Source organism: Rattus rattus, chromosome 4 (assembly GCF_011064425.1).
Source record: "Rattus rattus isolate New Zealand chromosome 4, Rrattus_CSIRO_v1, whole genome shotgun sequence".
In the NCBI taxonomy this organism is placed as follows: domain Eukaryota; kingdom Metazoa; phylum Chordata; class Mammalia; order Rodentia; family Muridae; genus Rattus; species Rattus rattus.
The window spans coordinates 163,802,377-163,823,590 of record NC_046157.1 but is presented as its reverse complement, the minus strand read 5'-3'; the positions used below and the strand labels follow the sequence as shown (position 1 = coordinate 163,823,590).

General features: G+C 50.3%; 1 protein-coding gene across 1 annotated transcript in view; it reads right to left on the bottom strand.

The window, feature by feature from the left end:
* Window positions 1–30: 30 nt before the first annotated feature.
* Window positions 31–21,214, bottom strand: part of Twist2 (twist family bHLH transcription factor 2) — a 45,995-nt gene continuing 24,811 nt past the window's right edge. The window contains exon 2 of the mRNA XM_032899620.1: window positions 31–698. The gene's annotated coding sequence lies outside the window, so the exon portion shown is untranslated. The remainder of the gene's footprint in view (window positions 699–21,214) is intronic.

Below are 21,214 nucleotides of genomic sequence, written 5' to 3'. Positions count from 1 at the left end.
CCAGGCATAGAGATGAGAACAGAGGGGAAACACGGGGCAATGCAGGCCTCTTTATTGTTCCTGGGTGTAGAGCGTTATACACAGCATGTGGCAGTCACTTGGCTGGTAAAATATCTCAATAAATAAACAAATAAGCAATATATACACTGAACAGGGAATATAAAAAATGGCTAGCTGAGCAGATCATGGAGAAGTAAAGAACAGGAGTGTGCGGGTAAGAATTCCAGGCTTCCTCGAAACAGTCATGGAAGGTCTGGGGTGGGAGGGATCTTGGGTTCTTGTTCTGAGAGCCTTGGTCCAGTTTAAACAGGTTCTACAAGAATGCACTTCTGTTTTATTTAAAAATATACATTTTTTTTAAAAAAAAAGGCACTTAGAGGGAAATACAATCCAATATATATCCTTACAAATGCATTCCTGAATCTAGAACTTTCCAGAAAGTTTCCCCCAAACTAAAGCCCAGGAGGAAAATCCAATGGTGAGCAGATAAGGATGCAGAAGTCACTGACAGGAAGGCCGGTGTCCATCCCACGGGTATCTCTGAGAAGGATGTGAACCTGGGTCTCTGTCCCCTGCCGCTGTTGTCCCCTCTGAACACTTGGGCGTTGGGGTCATGAGGAGCCGTGGTTGTCCGGGTGCCGAAAGTCACAGCTGTGGACGCATCCAGTTCCTCTTACGCCTGAGATGTGCAGGTGGGTCTGTAAGAGAAAGAGAGGCAGGTGAGATGCCGTAGCATTCGGCCTTCATCTGAGGGAACCTCAGGCTGCAGGTATGGCTGCAGAGCTGGCTCTGCTCTACTTGTGCCACTCCCAATTCCTTCCCCCACAGAAGCTGGGTGGGAAGGGACCTCAGAGTTCCCAGGCCCTGCAAGGCTGCTCTTCACACAGCACTGCACCATCTTCTTCTCAGGGCCACACACTGGCTCCAGGGAGAGGCTTCCAGGGTGAGGCCGCTGTTGATGGTGGCCAATCAGGACTAGGAGGGATTGGATGAGCATGTGGGAGAACAAACAGCCTTGGGGGAGAACTGTCCAAGGCAGGCAGATTTCCCTTTGTAAATTCTTAGGAATCCATACTTATGCCTTGGAAAATAATGATAGATTCCCCCAAAGTTGCACTAAACTGTGCAGGCAAATTCTATGAGCATTACAACTGATTTCCCCAAAGTGTAAATTCACACTTAGAATACCATAGCCTCAACACCTGGATGGATATGTAATAAGTGTATATAGTGAGTATGTGGTGTGTGCATCTGTGTGTGTATATGTGTGTGTTATGTGCTACGTGTGTAGAGTGTATCTGTGATGTGTACATGTGTGTTATGTGGTGTGCGTGTATAGTATTATGTATGGTATGTGTGATATGTGATGTGCATATATAATGTATGTGTGGTATATGTATATGTGACACATGTATAGTGTAGTGTTGTAGATGATAGTGTGTGCGTGTGGTATGTGATGTGTGGTGTGTCTGTACATACGTATGTTTTTGTGATGCTGTTTAGTGTGTAAGGAGTGTGTGCGCGTCACATGTGTACAGTGAGGTGTGCAGCATACATTGTGCTGTGTTCTTGCCCCCTCACCTGTCAGTGAGATCCACCACTTTCCATCGCTATGATGTCATACAGCTGATTTTTAACCATGTGAGGCAATGAAAACTGGGCCAGTAGGGCTTGACGCCAATGCCAGCTTCCAAGTTCTGCTCTCATGGTGATCTGGTGTAGGAACCTTCTGGGGGTCACTTAGCCTCTACTGGGGCCACCTCTTAGAGCATTCGGATGTGGACAGCGGGTCAAATGTCATGTTCAGGGAAGACACTGTATTCACATGCCACATGCCCATGACCCGTGGGGCATTTCACTTATAGATACAGAGACGCAGGCACACATACATATAATGTATGCACACATGCCTGCAGTGCACTGGGTGACCTGCTCAGCCCCAGCCTACCCTGCCTTCATGAAATCTGACTCTGAACCAAGCTTCCTGGAGGGGGTGGTGTGCAGACAAGGGGAAGGGCACTGCACGAGGGAAGACCTCGAGGAGTCTGGAGTTTTTGACAATGGATCTCCATCATTCACTTTTGCCCACCTCGAGCTCACGGAAGATGCGAAAGGAGATGGTTGGAAGCGGGTGGGAGAGCCAGAATAAGAGAAGGTGACCATTGATTCAAGATTGCTTTACTGCTGCATGATTCCCAGAGTGAGGAGGACATATTAGTTGGCACAAGCTGGGTCAGGAACCAGCAGCATGCTGAAAGTCTCATCCAGGTGGGTAATGAAGCCACTAAGGGTGGGCACAGCCGGGCCTGAGCGCACACCAGGACCGCAGCAGAGGCTGCATGGCTGGTCACTGGCCAGTGTGCCAAAGCCTCCGACACCCAGCAATACTGTTCTCAAGGCCTGGGCTCGACGAATGGCTTCTTAAAGCTCCAGAATGCTTCCCCCTTCTGGAATTGTGACAACAATCTAAAAAGTCTAAGATTTTCATTAAAATTAGGTATTCACACACAGAGAGGCACACATACAGACACAGACTCACACACAGACACACGGACACTGAGAGAAACATGTACACAAACACAGACAGACACACACACACACACAAACACACACACACACACAGAGAGAGAGAGAGAGAGAGAGAGAGAGAGAGAGAGAGAGAGAGAGAGAGAGATGCGTGTGCTTGCTTGCTCTCTCTTCCTCCCTCCCTCCCTCCTTTTTTTTTTTTTCAAGTTCAGAGCACTCCAAATATTTAAGCCTTTTTAAGTGGTCCTGGGCAGAGAGTCAAAGGCTGCTCTATTGGAGAATGTGGTTATAATTAGATAATTAATAGAGGAGGGGGGAGAAAGCTAAATGGAAGCCTTCCTCAGTGGGAGGAAATAATTACAACAGCTTTTGATATCTGAGCTGAGCCAGCCCTCCACGGGAAGCACAGGATGGCCCATGAGAAGCCAAGAACGGTAGAGGCTGTCCCCATAGGGTAGGTTTTGGGGGTTGGCTTTATCAGCCGGAGGGCCCTGGGGCTCAGGCAGAAGCAAGTGGCAGGTTCATTAGTCTTCTTGACTGAGAGCCTCCGAGCCTAACCCGTCCATGTCACCTTGACCCCCACATGTCTGTAGACGTGGGCAAATGTAAAACATCTGGGCTCAAGATGGCCTCCCCACTGAAGGGCTACCCGAGCCCCATGCATGGGCCTCCTGTGGCTCACTCCAGCTCTGCCTGGTCTGAACAGGCTGCAGAACTGCGGCAGCTGGACGGAGAGTAGTGTTCAGTGGTCCCCGAACCAGACCCCTAGGCACTAGGAAGCTCACAAGGGCCTTGTGCTGGCCAAAGGAAGGTCTGCCTCCATAATACAACAGTACATTACCTGCAGGAAGTGAGACAAGGAGAAGGGCTGCAAGGTGTCTGTCTGTCTGACTCATGTCTGTCCTTCCATTCATTCTCCCTCTTTCTCTCTCCCACTCTTTTCCCTCCCTCCCTTCCTTCCACCAGTGTGCACATCCATCCACCTCCCAGCATGTGCTGTGTCTGTGCAAAAGACAGTGCTCATTGCTGAAAGCACAGAGAAAGAGTCAGGGGATCTGACAGAAGGAGAAGCACACATATAAACTAATCCATGATGGAGACGCTGAAAACATCTCAAGGATGGACTATGATGGAGACGCTGAAAACATCTCAAGGATGGACCATGATGGAGACGCTGAAAACATCTCAAGGATGGACTGTGATGGAGACACTGAAAACCACCTCAAGAATAGACCATGATGGAGACGCTGAAAACCACCTCAAGAATAGACCATGATGGAGACACTGAAACCATCTCAAGGATAGACCATGATGGAGACACTGAAAACCACCTCAAGGATAGACCATGATGGAGACGCTGAAAACATCTCAAGGATAGACCATGATGGAGATGCTGAAAACATCTCAAGGATAGACCATGATGGAGACACTGAAAACATCTCAAGGATGGACCATGATGGAGACACTGAAAACCATCTCAAGGATAGACCATGATGGAGACGCTGAAAACATCTCAAGGATAGATCATGATGGAGACGCTGAAAACATCTCAAGGATAGACCATGATGGAGATGCTGAAAACCACCTAAGGATAGACCATGATGGAGACACTGAACACCACCTCAAGGATGGACCATGATGGAGACACTGAAAACCACCTCAAGGATAGACCATGATGGAGACACTGAAAACATCTCAAGGATGGACCATGATGGAGACACTGAAAACATCTCAAGGATAGACCATGATGGAGATGCTGAAAACCACCTAAGGATAGACCATGATGGAGACACTGAACACCACCTCAAGGATGGACCATGATGGAGACACTGAAAACCACCTCAAGGATAGACCATGATGGAGACACTGAAAACATCTCAAGGATGGACCATGATGGAGACACTGAAACCATATCAAGGATAGACCGTGATGGAGACACTGAAAACCATCTCAAGGATAGACCATGATGGAGACACTGAAACCATCTCAAGGATAGACCATGATGGAGACACTGAAAACATCTCAAGGATAGACCATGATGGAGACACTGAAAGCCACCTCAAGGATAGACCATGATGGAGACGCTGAAAACATCTCAAGGATAGACCATGATGGAGACACTGAAAACATCTCAAGGATAGACCATGATGGAGACACTGAAAGCCACCTCAAGGATAGACCATGATGGAGACGCTGAAAACATCTCAAGGATAGACCATAATGGAGACGCTGAAAACATCTCAAGGATAGACCATGATGGAGACACTGAAAACCATCTCAAGGATAGACCGTGATGAAGACGCTGAAAACCATCTCAAGGATAGACCATGATGGAGACACTGAAAACCATCTCAAGGATAGACCGTGATGGAGACACTGAAAACCGTCTCAAGGATAGACCGTGATGAAGACGCTGAAAACCATCTCAAGGATAGACCATGATGGAGACACTGAAAACCATCTCAAGGATAGACCGTGATGGAGAGCTGCTCCTACCCTCATTTTAGCATTGCCCAGGCTGGCCTCAAATTTGCAAGCTTCCTGCACCCCAAGTGCCAGGGTTACATGTGTGAGCCACCACTGCCAGAGGCCATTCTCCTAATAACTCACTGCTCTTTCTACCAAACTCATCAAGAAAACTCAGGACAGAAGAATGAACCCACGACTAACTGCCACCTAGAGTAACCCACTTACCAAAGGTCCACAGAAGCTATAGGGGACAGCAATTTCTACCCGTGTGACGCCAGCTATTCCAGGGTGTAAGCAAGAGGGTACATTTTCTGTTTTATTTTATGTACTCATGCCTGTTATTTTAGAGCCTAATTCTTAGAGCCATTTTAGGTTGATAGAATGGAGATTTCCCATCTATACCTGTTTTCTGTTCCCATTCCATCACCAACTCCTTCCCTCACAGCCTCCCTCCCTCAAAACATTACCAGACACCAAGGCATGCTGCAAGCACCAGAGGGAGGAACATTGACACGTGCGCCAGCAAATCTGCTTGGGCTCTTGTTGCTTTGGTCTGATTAATGTTGTAGGTAGGGTTTCAGTAGGTAGCCCAGGCTGGCCTTGAACTCTCAACCCTCCTAGCTCAGCCTTCCAAATGCTGGGATTACAAACATGAGCCTTGGTACTGTTTTTAAGAACTAGTTCCAAATGACCTAAAATGTTAAATTTGGGGGTTCAGAATGAAACACAAGTCCCAAGGATGGAGTGCTGGTTTCAAGTACCTACTTCAACACACACGGAGGTCGGGAGGATAGACCTTGGGCTAAATACCAACATCTACTCACAAATGGGGAGGGCTTGGGGTTTACATTCTCTGGGCAAAAACACTAAGCAGGATTAATGATTGGGCCTACCTTGAGGATCATGGACCTACAGTGTGTGGTTGGAAGGTCATGGAGACATTTTCAGTCAGTGCTCAGGCTAGGCAAATGGTAGTTCTGGAAGGGAGGAAGCTATCTCCTTCCCTTGCTGGGGCCCTATGCCAGCTGTGGTGATTTGAATAAGAATGGCCCCATAGGCTGATAGCTTTGCCCCTTAGTCCCCAGTTGGTGGAACTATTTGGGAAGGATTAGGAGGTGTGGCCTTGTTGGAGAATGTGTCACTGGGGATGAGCTTTGAGGTTTCAAAAGCCCCCCTCTCTCCCCTTCTCTGAATACTGCCTGTGGATCAGGATGTGAAGCTCTCGGCTACTGCTCCAATGTCACGGCTGTCTGCTTCTCATCACGATGAGCATGGACTAACGCTATGAAACTGTAAGCGAGCCCTCAGTTACATATTTTCTTCTAAAAGTTGCCTTGGGCATGGTGTTTCATCACAGCCATAGGACAGTAACTGAGACACTTGTCAACAGCACACAACATGCACTTAGTAGCTGTCGAAAGAGGGGCACTGTGAAGAGACCAGAGAGAACCTAGCAGCTCCCTCAGCTCCTGGCGAGCAGTAGCTGGCTACTGCAGGAGGCGTGGTAGGCCTGGACCAGGGTGGGCTGAGGACAGCTCAGTAGAGCGATGAGTAATGGTGGTAAGGCAAACTTTGCTATGCCAGTGACAGCTCATGCTGGGGGACAGTGGGCACAGGTCCTGTCGTCTGGCCCTCATACTCCGTATGAATACTCAGCTGCCCCCTGTTACAGAAGGACAGTCGATGAAGACCACACTGACATTACTAGGCAGAGAGAAGACACTACTGACCCCACCCTCAGGACAGCCTTGCTCCCCACCACCAGGCAACCAACCTCCAAGGCCCTAAGACTGCGAGGGGATGCTGGCATATGTGTTTTCCCAAAGCTGACAGTCAGAGTGTTTTTCTAGCCATGACAGAGAGGCAGAAGGAGCCCTGCATTGGTGATGCCCACCAAGCAGCTTCAGGGGGCCCAGTGAGCTGCCTGAGTCTGGATTCTGCCACTCAGAAACAGGCACAGTGGCTGCAGAGTGTGACCCAGGAGCCTCTCAGTTGTCACTTGGGACCCCAGAACTACACCTGCACAGGTCGAAGTTCCCAGCTCTTCTACACTGCTTCTGAGAATGTGCGGTCCGGCTGCTCACATCCAGTAGCGGCTCAGCCCTGCCCATAAGGGAACGGAGGCTGAGACCACCCCTATCACACGGAAGCTTAGCACTGTGGCAAACACAAGGCCATAGACATTTTTCTGTTCCCTGTCTTGGCCTGGCTCTACCATGGCCACCACGCTGAGGATGAAACGGCTCGTTTCAAAGATCACAGACATCTAGGCCATGGTTTTCCCAGGACATGGAGAGGACACTGCTAGCCACCCTCAGTGATCAACCACCTAAAAAGGCAGGCACCATGATGCTAGGGACAAGGACCAAGTCACCTCAATCAGCTAAAAGGGTTTCATTTCCTACCGGGTAAGAGCTTCAAGGAGAGCACAAGGCCTCTGAGGGGACACCAGCTCTGGACAGTCTCAGGTCTGCTGCCAGCCCCAAGCTACACACACACACACACACACACACACACACACACCCTGCCTCCTCCAGCCTCAGGTCTGCTGCCAGCCCCAAGCTACACACACACACACACACACACACACACACACACACACACACACCTACCCTGTCACTGCCTCCCCCAGCAGGCTGTCTTTTTGACAAATGCATGTGCACAGACAGGGAAGAAGCAACATGTTTTGCTTCCAAAGGCAAAATCTTCTTCTATTCCAGATCCTGCAGCCAACTCAGCTCAGAGTAAGGCAGGGCATGGCAGGACAGAGACAACGAATACCTGAAGACAAAGAGACTACCTCACAAGAACCGCAAGCCAGGCTAACCTAGATTCTTCAGGTGCTGGCTAGTTAGGAGTAATGATCCCTTGCTGGATGCTGGATACTCAGAATTGGGTACTAGGTACTAGGTGCTAGGTGCTAGGTGCTAGGTGCTAGGTGCTAGGAGCTAGGTGGGAGTGACCAGTGTAGGCTTATGGGACAATGGGGCGTGAGACAGTTGGGCTTCCTTCTCTCAAGACAACATGTCTGCCTACTCAGACCTCTGAGCAGCCTCTAGATGACTCGGGTGGTGGGGAGGTCATACGGGCAAAGTACAGAGCCACAGGACTGGCCTCAACCCCCCGGCCCGCCACCAGACTGAAATGAAACAGTAGCTGAAAGGGACCTTTCGGAGAGTTTGAGGATGGGGGTGGGGAGCACTTCTGTGGGATGAAGGATGTCAGTGGGCTCTGGCGGAGGGATAGAGGCAGGCTGTTCTTTCTCTGAGGCAAATGAAAATTGCCAAGCAATGGGCCTTCTGGGACTCATTTGTTTTTATGGTTTCCTCTGGGTGGCTGTGCCCGGGCCCCTCACAGGAGGTTCCTAACCTTCAAAGGGCTATTGTGGCGTTCACCGACCTGAAGCAGCAACTGTGTGGTCTCCTTTGTGGGTTTCTGGACCTTGGCTCTAGAGTGCTTGGCCAGAGCCTGGCTGTGTATCTCATCAGACAATGAGGACGCTGTGGCAGTAGCCATAGGGGTCTACAAAACCAGCCAGAGCAGAGACAGGGAGCCACCCTGGCGGCAGAAGGGGGTGCTTTAACCCTCTAGGACACAAGGCTTCTCTGCCACCCTGTTCTGACCCACGAATGACATTCCATCCCCTCCCACAATCCCGGTTTGCCTATGATGCTCTTCAATCCTCCCACCCCCCAGGCTCGAGATGGGGTGGGTCACGACTGTATGTTCCACTTTGGGACCTGCTGCTCTGATTCTGCTGTAGCTGCTGTGGTCTTGGGAAGGGTGACCCCAGTGCATCTGTGCTGCTGAAACCTCTGTGCTCACTGGCTATCTCTGGGTGGCACCATCTTGGCAATTTTGGATCCTCACAGGTAAGTCATTTGCAGGAAGGAGTTGGGCAAAGAGGGCCACATAGGTCTTCTCAACATCTGCCCTCTCTCTAACTCAATGCTTGCATCTGTCCTGGGCTTGCTGTGTGTGACAAAGGAGAAACCTCTTATTCCCCTCATCATCCTTTCCCCAGTGGGCTTGGCTGTCTCCTTCAGGGACTCCAGGCTGACTTTTTGGAATGACCCCCCAACTGGTGGCCCCCAAATAACCAGAGAAGGGTCAGGTTTGCCTCTATCCCAGGGTCACTGTAGGGTCATTCTCTATCCACCACCCATCGATGACCCCACATCCCAGGAGCTAACTCTGTCCCCTTGTCCATCCCATGGGAGCTACCACAGCAAGGCCAGCAGACACAGTGTCCCGCTGGCTAAGCCTTCCTGTTTTCCTGGCAGCCTCCTGCCCAGTAAAGCCTGACTTTTCTTCCTCACGGACCATCAAAAGGCTGCAAAGGGCTTTCCCTAGCCCCAGAGCCACAAAGAGCCAGATCACCAGAGGAGCTGAGCCCTTTCCAAACCCTGTAGTCTCCACGTCCAGGAACTACTCCTCGAAGTGACTTACGACTTCCTCAGACGCCGCTGAATCAGCTCCCAAGTAAAACCCAGGGGAGAGAAAGGAGGATGAGAAACTGCTCCATCCCAGCTCGGTGGTGACAGAGGCTCCTTCAGGGACCATCTAGTCAGACACTGTCATCTCGGAGACAGAGAGCACAGGACACAGGTGGGCTAAGATGGGTAGCTAGACCTCAAGTCCTGGTGGGAAGCACCATTTCGCATGCAAGGCTCCTGGCACGCAGGCACAAACTCTGGGGTTAACTCAGCAAATGCATTCAGACGATGTCAAGGATCACCTGCTCGCCCCTGACACCAGCACCAGCTTAACAGAATCTGAAGAATGGCTGCAGGAGGGCACACTGGGGATGGGACAGGTAGCAATGACTGGGATTGTTCTGAACCAGCTCACTGCTCACTTTGGGGACGGACAGTACAACAACTCACGCAGCAAACATGCCGTAGGTGTTCTAATGATGCGCTCATATAAGTCCGCTCAGGGCTGTGGGGCTGTGCTGTAGAGTCGATAAGCATTACAAGCACAAAGAAGTCCGGTATAGCACTGCACGCTCTTGAAAACCCTCAGCCCTACAAGAAGGGCCTCGACAGAGAAACGAGGCCTAACCAAGGACATAAATAGGAGCATCTGGGGTGGGCCAGAGATACACGGACTACACATGACAATCTGGAGACAGTGGCACAGAAATATTGGATATGCATTGTAGAGTTAAGTCTGGTAAGGAGAGATGTGACTGAATGATGAGGGAGGGATCTCTCAATTGTCCAGAAAACTGGAAGAGGGAGGGGGAGAGGAGGAGAGGGAGAGAGAGGGGGGAGGGGGAGAAGGGTAGGAAGGAAGGAGAGAGAGGGGGAGGGGGAGAGCACAATGTAAGCATACTTGTGAAAGCCAGGCAACTAACTGAGTTAGAATTTGAATCTGGGCCCCTGGAGTCCAGTTCTGCAGCTCTTTGCTTCCTGCCTAGGATAGAACTCACAGAACAAGCTGCAAAAGGGGTCGGGAATGAGCAGTCTTGTGAGAGGTCAAGTGGAAACCTTCAGCAGGAGCATCTGGAAGGGAGAGCAGGCAGGTAGCAGCCCTTGCTATCCAGAGGACTGAGCCATCAATACAAGATAACGGAGGGCCAAAGCCTAGACTGTAAGAGGCAGTAAGGGAGCACTGTAAGGGAGCACTGTAAGGGAGCACTGTAAGAGAGCACTGTAAGGAGGACTGTAAGGGAGCACTGTAAGAGAGCACTGTAAGGGAGCACTGTAAGGGAGCACTGTAAGGGAGGACTGTAAGGGAGCACTGTAAGGGAGCACTGTAAGGGAGCACTGTAAGGAGGACTGTAAGGGAGCACTGTAAGAGAGCACTGTAAGAGAGCACTGTAAGGGAGCACTGTAAGAGAGCACTGTAAGGGAGCACTGTAAGGGAGCACTGTAAGGGAGCACTGTAAGGGAGCACTGTAAGGGAGCACTGTAAGGGAGCACTGTAAGGGAGCACTGTAAGGAGGACTGTAAGGGAGCACTGTAAGGGAGCACTGTAAGGGAGCACTGTAAGAGAGCACTGTAAGGAGGACTGTAAGGGAGCACTGTAAGGGAGCACTGTAAGAGAGCACTGTAAGGGAGCACTGTAAGAGAGCACTGTAAGGGAGCACTGTAAGGAGGACTGTAAGGGAGCACTGTAAGGGAGCACTCTAAGGGAACACTTAAGGGAGCACTGTAAGGGAGCAGAGATGGAGAGATGACCTAGGAACAATCTCTATATGCAGGGTACAACAAAGACGGTACCCAGACACTGGTGGGTGACACCCTGGTCCTTTTTATATGCCAGGCAACGTGCTTTATTTGGCCACGGCATGCAACACTCACCAAGCAGGTGCTTGGGGCCCACATTTTATGTGAACCTCCCTGAGATTCTGTACGTCACAGCCCCAGCAATGAAGTGTGGAGGGGTGAAAAGCAGGGAGGTGGAAGCAGGTGTCCAGCATTCCTCACACAGTCACGCAGTGCTCATGGACACCGAGTCAGGAGAACTGGGAAAGGGCTCCGTGATCACTTCTGGCCAAATGCCATGTCACCTCAGGCCACTTGAGTGAAGTAGAGAGATCCAGAAATACGGTCATAATTGCTACATTTTTAAAAAGTAATATTCTTGAATTAAATCCCACATTCATAAATGGTGGGCTATGGAACACATTTATGTATTTATTTTGCTTTCCAAACGTTTTCTGAATAGGAAAGCAATTATTCTGTATTTTTTTAAACAATGAATTTTTCCCTGAGTAAGAGGCATTGTGAGTGAGTGATAGCACATGTGTGCACATTTCTGCTCCTACTTCTAGAGAAGAAAGCCTCGCTGGGAACCTACTATGGACTATGGGATGCAGGATGTTCCTGGGCTCGAGAACAGAGGAGTCAAGGTGAGAACCATGGGCCATGGACCTGCTAACGGCAAGGACTACACCCTGTGACATCAGTCAGCTCCTTAAGCATCCGCCTGGCTCTGTGAGTATGGCTGCTGGGGTGATCACCCATCAAAGAACTGTAGACATGGTCACAAGGAAGGCAGGCAGCCTTCTGACCCAGCAAATGGCGTCCTTGGTGGTCTGGCCTCCCTGGCCAAAAATGCCCAGGGCGTTCCACCTGCACCAAAGGCCGACTTCACTCCTGCAGCATCTCCTTCAGTGCGTCCTTAATCCATCTTGTTTGGTGGTATGCACAGGGGTGGGATAGCCCTCCCTGGGCCTCCGTGGAGGGCCTGGCTGAATTGGGCTCACTTCCACGTAGCCATCTCTTCACTCCTACATGCCAGGCAGCCCAGGGACAGATAGGTGTGTCTCCCTCTGCGATCCTTGTCTCATCTATAAATGAGCAGGGCAAGGTGAGGAGACGCCTGGCACCTGGCTGGTGCTCACTGAGGGTTAAGAATTCTGTAACTAGGGCTGGAGAGATGGCTCAGTGGTTAAGAGCACCCGACTACTCTTCCAGAGGTCCTGAGTTCAATTCCCAGCAACCACATGGTGGCTCACAACCATCTGTAAAGAGATCCAATGCCCTCTTCTGGTGTGTCTGAAGACAGCTACAGTGTACTTATATATAATAAATAAATAAATCTTTAAAAAAAAAAGAATTCTGTAACTAACACGAGTTCCAGAGTAGTTATTCACAAATGAGGTCACCAGACCATGAAGGAGGAGAGGTGCTCCAGGCCACGTGCACGGGCTTCTCTGGGACTCTAGGTACCTGTTCCTTCCAGGTTATGTAGTACTAGACCACAGATGTGTGTGCACAAGCAGAATCTTCTGTGAAAGTCATCACTCAACAACACAGGCCATACAAACCATAGCATTCTGCTCTAGGCCCCCAAGCAGGGACTGATAGGAGGGCTGTCTGTCAGAGAACACACCAGGGACTTTTATACCTTGATTCAGACATCCCTGACATATAGAATCATCCCTATGTATCCTGGGAGCACCCTCCCAGAGAATATCAACATTTGTGAGTGCTTTCTCACATGAAATGGAACGGTATTTTCAGACTACATGCCCATTCTCCTGTAGACGTCAGTAAAAGAGGTTTCTATGCTTTGAAAAAAAATACAGCATGCCATAGGGAAAAAATCTTTTACAAATGTTTCCAGTCCCAAAGTGGTAGAATTTGTTTATAGGTAACAACTACATATGTACATGTATGTGTACATATATGTGTGCATTGCATGTGGTCACCCATCTATATAAAAACACCATGTATAAAGGTATGTATACACTCATGCATAAATGCACACATACAAGCACATAGAGATACATGCATATGCATGCATGCATACACACATGCAGGTGTACACACACACACACACACACACACACACACACACACGCATAGTTTCTTCTCTAAAAAGGGCAACTTTTGACGCAGTCCACTCTGATTGTTTTTTACTGAGTTCACTGTTTGGAGCGGGGATTTTTAAATTCATGTGGTCCTAAGTGGTTCACCATCAGGAAGTCAGAGTGAATGCAGGTGACTGGATCAGCCAGTCAGGCCCAGCATCTCTCTTGGCTGGCTTCCACACCCCTCCCTCTCTGTCCCTCTGAGACTCCAGGGATATTCACTTGTCTGCTTCTAGAAGAAGGGTTACCTGAACTTAAGCCAGCGTCAGCTTGGAGAGCGGGGTATGTGGACATACCCAAGGAGGGCACTGGGCCTTTATAGAGCATGAATGGCTACCACATGCCTAAGGACACCCCTCAGTTCTATGTCTCTTGAGGACTTGCCCTGGACGTCATCGGTGGGACTCTTACACTCACACACATGTCCTAGCATTGTATTTTCCTATTGACAGTGGCAATATTCCTAAGTTTGAAATGACTTTTATTTCAAATTACAGCAAAGCTCAGAGATACCAAACAAGATCTTGGAAACCAGCAACAGGGAGGTGCCTACTTCAGTCTCCGAATGCTCTCTACAAACTTTCCGACGGAACCAGACCTGGTGCTTTCTGTGGGAGCCAGCCCTGTCCTAACTGCCCATTAAAAGCTTTTGATTAAGACTTGAACTCCATCTTAACATCCCAGAGTCAATTCTTTTGCCAAGACAGACCCCATGAATATGCAAAATGGTTTTAATGTCAGTTTTATAAGCGACTTCAGCCATCTACTTAAGGCCTTGATCCAAAAACCCACCTTCCCGCCCCATGTCTCTTTAATCAAGCTTGGTCAGTAACTAGATGTGATGCAGATGTCCTGCGAGGCTTTAAAGAATTCAGGTTGAATTCACTTTAAACAAAACACTGCCCTGCAATCAAATAAAAAGGATGAAAGTAAACCAAGAGGAGGAAAAAAAAAATCAACAAAACCCTCACCCGAGGCAGGACTCTGAAAACAAGCTAGTAAGTCTGAGCCGCTGATAAAAACTTGGAATAGCGGTTACGGAAAGTGCGAGAGAACGAAAACTTTTCAGCCTTCTAATCTGTGTGACTTTAAGGAAACCTGATCTTGGAGAGCTACATTCACTGCTCACATAAAGTCCTGGGTGAACCCTGGAAGAGTTTTATAATTTGTAAAAACTGTAGTGAGACGTGCCTTCCAGGGCGGAACTCGATGAGCGTGGATTTTAAACGGCTTGCTTTACTCAGCTCTCCTGGAGGGTACATATCTCCTCAGGGAGCGAAGATTCTTCAGGAGGCCGCGACAGACAGCAATGCATTATGGGATTGCTCTCCCTCGCCGCAGTAAGGTTCTGTCAGGGTGAGTTAGGCCTTGCTGCAACAACATGCAAGTCCCCCCCCTCCCCCGAATGCTGGCACTCTCTCGGTACTGGCTTATGGTGGTTGACACTGTTCTGCTCTACACAGTCAGGGTGGGACTCCGGCTGGACTCAATATCTTATGTCTGTGCAGTGTATCATTTTCAGGAACTAAGGGCAGCGAGAGACCTCAGAGTGATCCCTGCCAATTCTTCCATGCTTTAGCCGAGAAATACCAGTGGCCCATTGCTTGGAACCAGTCACATGGCCCCACCCAACCTCAGGGATGGGTGGTGGTATTCGAGCATATTCTGAGACCTCCTGACATATTGTCCAGTCCAAACCTCAGTCTCTCCTGCTGCGGCGGCGGTAGGCTGAAGCCGTACAAACAACATTGGGGTTTCTGTGTGACTGTTCTTACTGGCATCCCAGCAACACTGCCGAACTCTCACCTTGTCCCACCTCCTATCCCCCACTCCTCTGCCAAGCTCACTGACATTGAACCACAGACCAAAGGCTGGAGGCATGGAGCCTCACAGCCACCTCACAACCCGGATAACCAGAAGACAGCCCAGAAGCATGCTTGAAATATGGGATAAGGTGAGGTCATGACGGGAAGACAGAACAGCATAGCTGTACAGACTCATCACTTGCACCCCCACAGCATCTGGGCATTCGATTTCTCCCACAAGCCTTGTCCTGTGAACAGAGATGGGATTTTAATGCGTTGCAAAAAGAAAACACTTTCTCCTTAAATAGTCTACCTTGGGTTTAGGGTATTGAAATTACCTGTGCGGTTGGCGGAAGACACAATTAGCCATGGGAAAAGCTAAGCCATAGGCACTTTAGTGGTTAGTCCATCGTCCCAATTCACTCTCATTCTGGAACCCAGTCGCCAGAAGGACTGGACAGGCATTAAAATACTGGGACCATTCTGTTAGTTTACGATGAAGGTCACTGAATGTCTGTCTTCGTGGGAAAACCCCCCAGTGATTTAACTTCTAGGCTGGAGCTCCAAGGACAGTTTTAAGATCCCAGATCAGGCCCCTCTCGAAGCCAACTGGAAGTGAGAAATGTCTCCGTGTTAGGTGCTAATCTCCAACCAAGACCTGGGCTTCCCTAAAGCTACAGAGGCCAGATCTTCAGTCTCCTCCATTCTCTAAACGAAACGGGCCAAGTCAGCTAGCAACTGTCATGAGGCACCACATAGGCCCCTGGGAGTAGCTGTTAACGAGATGAGCTGGGCCCTTGACTCTGTAGAACTCTGCCGTAGCCCAGGACATAGAACCAGTGATGTGGGGGAAGAATCAGGTACTGCTCTAAAAAACAAGCCAGGGAAACCTAGAGATGAAGAGCCCAGCCTGACTATGACGGTTTAGCCTCTGACCATTTGCATGATTTGGGAAGCATCTGGGGACTTCCTGGAGCAAAGAATAGGGAAATGTGGGTCCCAGGGACAATGTACCTTCAAGCCCGTTGCTCTGTCTTTACCCATGATGAAGCTGGGTGGGCCTGTGAAATGACTGGTGAGGGGGAAAATGTGCTGGTGCGAGCAGCTCAGACGCAGGGATCGTCCTCACGGAGGAGTGAGCTGTTGGCTGAAAGCCCACCCTGTTCAGCTGTGCTAGCACTGGGGTGGGTGCTTTTTATCAGGGACATTTCTAGCACCTTAACCTCAACCACATATGCCGGCACCCAAACGAGGGACTGTCCATTCCCTGACCCCAGGCTTTACCCCGGGGCCCTCGAAATGGAACCTTAACCTTGAAGTTGGCTCGCGAGTCATTCCAGGCTTGGATTCTTGTTTTGGATTTAACCCTCCGCATCCTCGACAGGGCAGTTTCTGAAGACATCTTTGAAAGTCAGTATGAATACCAGGTAGTGTGCAGGGGAGCCCTTGGGCTGAGTGGAGCCTCCCACCCCTCTCTCTGGGGAACCATAGGCTCTCACTCCAGCAGCAAGCAGTCTGCAAGGAGACCTGAGGCACCAGGACCTCAGAGTAGAGGTGAGGATGCGCATGTGGGTATTTGATGCAGGTGAGGCCCCCACATCATCTCCCAAGCACTGTGAGTATCCACAGTGCCTTCCTTCTGGGGAGGGGCTCGGCTGCCTGGCTTCACCCCAAAACTCCTGAGAGGGGATAAGTGGGGGGGGGGCAGGGAGGGTTTCAGATAAGCAGGGTGATGGGGAGGTTGAAGGCAGCTAACGCTGGGCGAGACAGACTGAAACCAGAGCTGCCAGCCTTATCGGCCATCAATCACGGAAGTCCAGCTGATGCAAAAGGAAGACCAGCCAGTTCTGTGCTTCTCACAGAGGGGAAGGCAGAAACAACAAACCCCTTGGCCTAACTCCTCACAAAGCTTAGCATCTGTCTCCTTTCCCAGGACCCTCTCAGATGCCCACAGAGACAGGAACACCTCTATCCAGCTCCCTCAGTGGGCTTAGGGCGCCTTTCCAGCCAGTCTTCTAGAAAAGCCTTTGCCTCTGGTGCTAAATGTTTCCCCTGGTGCATTCAAATCCCACACCTTCTAGCTCTGCTGGAATTAAGGCGGACTTGGAGTGCTGAAAGCCGCTGGGCAGTCTCTGCCTCACAGAGCATATAGCTCTAGGTATCTCTATCCACAATCCCTTCCCACTCTGTCTTTTCTCTCCTGGTTTTTCCTGTTTAATGTCAAGTAAGCCAGCCAGGCTCCTCAGGGACCCACAGCTGCAGAAGCAAGCGGGAGTGGATTTTAAATCAGTACAGAATTTTAGAAGTGAGTCAAATGGAAAAACAAAAAAGAAACTGGTATGTGACCCTGGGGCTCTGCTGCTCCCACCAAGCGCTCAGCATCTACCCTGTATGTGGATACCCTGTATGCGTGGATCTTTATGTGAGTAAATCTCTCTGTGTGCAACATTCCCACTGTGTGTGTGGATCCTCCTGTGTGCACTTGTGTGCATGAATCCCCATTTGCACAGATTCCCATGTGGGCACAGTTCCCATCATGTGCACAAGTCCTTGTCTTTTTGCAGCTCCTACTGGGTGCATAGATTCTCATTTGTACATAGTTTATTGCACATGGATCCCTAGTGTGCACACATTACCTTCATGTTGTATAGACGTCTATGTGTATAGATCCTCCTGTGCATGAATTTCCCTGTATGTGCAGACTATATATGAAGTCCCCTAACTGTCCCCTATATCCCTTTGTACTCTTACAGAGGATGACATATTACTCACAGGGCATTTCCACGGGAGGAAAGGGTCAGAGGTGCCACCCAGTCCAGACAATAAAACAGGAGTCAGTAAACACCAGAGTCTCTCCTAGGTGCTCCCAGAACTGCTCCAGTGAGCAAAGTAGACGTGGAGACTGCGGTACGACTCAGTAGTAGGGACTTGCCCAGCATGCATGAGGTCCTGGTTTGCATATGTAGCCTCACAACCTAGCTTAATAAGAAAATAAACCATGGAGAGTGGAGACTCAGGTACTCCAAGCCCTTGCTCAAGTTTCTAGAATTAGCTGAAAAGCCAAACAAAAGAAAAGACTCATGGAAGGACAATCCGTATCCCTCTCGTTCCTAATAGGAGGACCAGTGATGGGAGCTGTCTGTGAAATCCTGGCATTTACTATCTGTCTGGTGGCTTTGCCTAAGCAATCTATCCTAGAGGGACACACCTGACTAAAGGGAAACCTGATCCTGGGTGCCCCAGCTTTCTGGCAGAACAACTCAGAAACTATGGTTATATTTTGTTTTCGAAAATCCTTTGTCCTTGGAGGAGTTTCAAAATTGAGTTCTTACCTCCCGGTACTCCAAACAGACCCCCACAACCCCCTCACCACAGAGCAAGATCAGTCTGGAGGTTGTAGCACTCTTCGCTCCTGCAGGAGTGCAGTGCAGGAGTCTGAGTGCTTTTACAGACCATCGGCTCCTGGTTGGGAGGCAGGGTGCAGAGAGAGACACTCGGTCTCGAGGCTGACTGTGGGAGCTGTTAACGAGGCCAGGATGAGAGCTTAGACTGCAGTTCCTACATGCTTCCCAAGGACTGTCTGTTCTGTAAGGCAGGGCATCCTGGCACAACAAGGGATGCTGGGTTTTTTGTTTCTTCTGAGGCCACAGCATGAAAGTAGAAAACCAGGATGATGGGTTTTCCTGCCTCCTCGCTACTGGATGGCCTTGAGGGTCCTCGAAAGGCCAGTCAGCACAGGTGGGCTCCCTCTTCCTCACCCCTGAGCTGCACAGGGGCTGGAATTCTGTGACTACCAGGCCACACCACATAGCTAAGTTCAGCCAAGAGAGTGACCTGGGCTTGGAGTGAAACAGGTCCCAGAAATGTCCCTACATCCCAGCTCTCTGTATGACCCTTCCACAAGACGTATAGTAGGATGTGGGTGGGTGGGGGAGGGGGGATTGAAGGCTGGCATGGCTGGGAAGCCCAGACCCTCAAAGGATGACCCTTTTCCTCCCTGGATCTGGGAAATCCCTGCATGCCATCTGAAGGGCACGTTGTTCCTCTAGGCTGGCTGGTACAGGAGGCAAATGCACTTGTGCAGGTGCGTGGACTGTGAGACCACTCTGCCTGGTGGCTGAACTGAGAGGCGATGGGATGAAGTAGAAGACCCCACAGCAAGGTAGCTTGCCTGGTCTGCTGCAGGGCAGAGACCCCAAACCTTTTCAACCATGCTATTCTTTCGAGACAGCAATATTCCTGAACCTAGCCCTTGTAAGAGCCCCAAGAACTCTCTTCTCTGGGACACTATTCCCCAGCCCAGGCAGACTGAAGTCATGACTGAATGAATGAGAAAGGGAAGGAGTGAGCAGGTGGTTGGGACAGTGATGGGTACAGGTAAAGGGGGCCGTCTCTGCTGTCAAAGGAGGGCAGCTTTCCTCAGGTGTGGCTGGCGAGAGATGAGCCCTGGGTGATTCTGGCCAGTGACCCACACCCACTGAACCATGAGTAATGGTTCAATATGTCAGTGGCCTAGGGTTGTCTCTGAGGCCCTCTGTCTGCACACAGACAGCTTGCAGCCTTTCAAGAGAACCCTCTCTTGCCAGCGTTGAATCAGACCACCTAGTGGTCCCTGTTCATCCCAGACTCTCTTTCCTCTGCTGTAGCAAGCTCTTCATAAACTATCTATTCATCCCCCTTAGCAAGCCCTCCCGTACCCCATCTGCACCAGAACAATCTCCTTCCTTGTGCACTTTCAGGGAGCCTCCTGTGAGTGCTGACTGACAGACCAGCTTCCCAGGGCTGTACTTGCACACCAGCACTAAATGGGCTCCTGGTCTTCATGGATACAGTTTTCAGGTGGCGCATTGGTGTAGATTAAGGGCCACAGGGCAGAGGGAGGCAGGGATGTCTAAGGTACTGGAGCAGCCGGTCCGGCAGGGAAGGCACACATGGGTGAGGCTTATCATATATTCTGAGAGTCGAGGATACCCATTCTTAGGAGAATGGGCCAAGACAATGCCTCACTAGTGGAGAATACATTTTCAAGTTCTTTAATAACTAAATTTACCAAGACACAGCCAACTCCACGCCTTTAAGAAGCTCAAACCAGGTAAGGCAAGATCAGACCCCAGCGAGCGAAGGGAGCCAGGTAGGCTGTGTTGTCACAGGAGGGGTCACTCAGGAATCTGCTTCAAGCAACACATGCAGTACACACAGGAGACCCTTGCTGCATTATGACTTCACGTTTTATGACTTCGGTGTTTTATTGAGGTCACATGCTCCTACATTCAACCCACCCATCCTCTCTGCTGTCTGCAACATTAACACTTAAAACATTTGAAGGCAGTCGGCTCCAGAAGGTGGCCTGCTATGCAGAGAGGTGCACAAACGACTCCCGCCATGAGGCCTGCATCCTTCTGTCTCCACTACATTTGTCCCAGTGGTCACAGGGAGCTCCCAGAGACTGTTTGAGACTTGCCCCTGTGTAGCCGCTACTGCTTTTGGGAGCATGCACCTTGTGTGGCATCTCCTAACGGAGCAAACTGTGGAGCAGAGTGGAGAGCACCTGGGGAAAAGATTGGGCCCCTGCAGCTACTTGTTACCTCAGAGCCAAGGGGCAGGAGCTGACCCAGATCCCTCCCAGCTGAGCTCTGACAATCACCAGACCTCTGCACACCGAGCAGGTCCATGGATTCCCATGGCCTTAAAGAAGTCCTGGGGCCCCCCTGGATGGGTGGGCGGGAGGCTGCCTGCTTATGCTTTTCGGGATGCTCTGAGGGACTGGCTGCTGTTCTGAGGCCGAGGGGTTTGTAAGGAAGGTACAGTGTGAGGCTAATTGCGCATGGTAAGGTGAGCCCTGACAGAGTGCATGGTGGCCCACTCATGCTGAAGAGCTGAGGCAGGGGCTAGGAAATGTCTGGAGGGAGGGAAAGGCACCCAACACAGAGCTTACTACCCACCCTGGCTGTCCTTACCATTCTGTCTGCTGAGTACCAGCCCACCATACTGGGAATAATAACGCATCTCTTTCTACCCAGGGATTTGCCCTGTCCCCTTCACCCTAAGCCTGCCCATGGCGAGTATTAGCTTTCGGCTGAGGACTCCA